The sequence below is a fragment of the Triturus cristatus genome, chromosome 11 (assembly GCF_964204655.1).
Source record: "Triturus cristatus chromosome 11, aTriCri1.1, whole genome shotgun sequence".
NCBI lineage: Eukaryota > Metazoa > Chordata > Amphibia > Caudata > Salamandridae > Triturus > Triturus cristatus.
Genome location: NC_140594.1, coordinates 326,461,427 through 326,463,280, shown reverse-complemented (window position 1 = coordinate 326,463,280; position 1,854 = coordinate 326,461,427). Strand labels below are relative to the sequence as shown.

Genomic DNA, 1,854 nt, shown 5'->3' with positions numbered 1-1,854 from the left:
TAAGTTTCAATACCAGTGTCTCAGAACATTTTGTAGCAGAGACCCTCAACCACACATTCACAGACTGTGATGTATATAGTCTCCACTTTGTGTAGTTTGGTGGATAGCCTCATCATCGCGTCTTGTCACTTGAGTGTCCCGTTCTACAAGTGACATCAAAACCTCCCCAGGAGGACGGCTGTCTGGATATTGACAAAGGTGAGTGGATTACAAACATCTATCCTTTACGTGAATTTTTATTGGGGGAAAAGAGTATGATAGTGATAACTCTAAAAACAAAGCGGTGTCAAGTGGATGAGTCACTGGTCCACGACACCTAGTGATCAGTTTGACATATTTTGGCCTGGAACAGCCCCTACCGGTCTATGTCCTTCATCAGGAATAAAGGAATATATGGAAGCCATTTACTTAGGGGCTTCCGGAATAGTGTGTTATAAGTGAGTGGAAGCGCTCACCTGTCTTCGTCAGTGAGCCCACTTTGCTCCACACTGAACGTGGTTATAGGTACGGTCTTTAGGCCTATAACTGCAAGGGAATCAAATGGAAAATTAAATGTATGATAAAACTAATGTTGCCAATTTCCCAATTCACCCAGTGTGACACTGAAAATACTGTGGGCAGCGATGTCGCTGGTGACGGGGTGGTTATCTTCCTACAGTTATGAATTAGTGCAAGTAAAATACAGCCAGGGGAAGCCGGGACACTGCCCTGCTCCCACTCTTGGCAGATGTGTATAAAGAACTGTGAGGTAAAGCATAGTGCTCTCTCTGTCAAATAATAATGATAGTGTATATATAAATCATCCCTGTGTTCAATATTGGCAAACATGCTGGTAGTACTAGGGTCAGAAATGTCTCTTAGTAATTCAAACAAATGACATTATAATACTAGGCTGTTTGAGGAAACCAGAAGGAGGGTGGGGGCAATTTGTTTTCAAGAACAAATGTAAAGTTACCTTAAATATGCATTTCATTTGCATCATGGTGTGGAAACAAGTAGGACAGGGGTTCAAGCCTGCAGCAAAAAATTAAATAAGTTAGGCAACAAATCTATATGTACATTTAAACTGAAAACGAAACCATAAAGGGTGAATTCTGTAGGCTGTCAATTACACTTACTTGACTTTAAACCATCCTGCTTGCAGTACTCCTGCATGCATGTCTCCTCAAGGGAATGCTGAAGGTGGTCTGGAAGGATGCAGTTTTCATAGCTTGCTCTGTTACCATAATTGAATAATTGAGAACAGGTGGTTGAAATTACATTGCTGCCCGCTCCTGTGGATTGAAAAAAACAATGTTTTGTGATCAATCACTGAAAAGGATAATTAAGCTTTGTCTGAAGTGAAAGTTACAGTGAGCAACATTTCTGTTTATAAAAATGAACTCTCAGAGATGTTTTTGTTAAAAAGAAACTGTTGCTGGAGTTGCCCTAATGTGATTAATTATTTTCTGGGAGTTTCAAAAAGGAAGTTTCAGAAAAGGAAAGAAAGAAGGACTCCTTCTATGAGTGAACACAAATAGACTCAAAGAGATGTTTTTGTTAAGAAGAATCTATTGCTGAAGTTGCCGTAATGTGCTTAGTTAATTTCTGGGAGTTTAGCAAAAGGAAGTTTCAGAAAAGGAAAGAAAGAAAGACCTGCTATGAGTGAGCTGTGTCAAATGCACACATGCTGGTAAGGTCCTGTCAAGTCTCTGCTGCCCTTATGTTGTAGATATAATGAAAAGATAAATGCAGAATATTTGCTTGCATGGTATAAATGAAATAGGAGTGTGACATGCACAAGTGGACTTTCAAAGCCATATCAGGTGCCCTTTGTCTCAAATCTCATGGGCAAATCGGTTAAAATGTGGGGCT

At 40.0% G+C, this 1,854-nt stretch overlaps 1 long non-coding RNA gene across 1 annotated transcript; it reads right to left on the bottom strand.

Annotated features, from left to right (window-relative positions):
• Positions 1-460: 460 nt before the first annotated feature.
• LOC146784139 (uncharacterized) lies at positions 461-1,190 on the bottom strand. The gene is made up of 3 exons (XR_014970711.1): positions 1,119-1,190; positions 956-1,014; positions 461-525 (listed from the first exon to the last, which is right to left on the bottom strand). It is a non-coding gene; the product is annotated as an uncharacterized LOC146784139 (long non-coding RNA).
• Between the last annotated feature and the right edge of the window lie 664 nt (positions 1,191-1,854).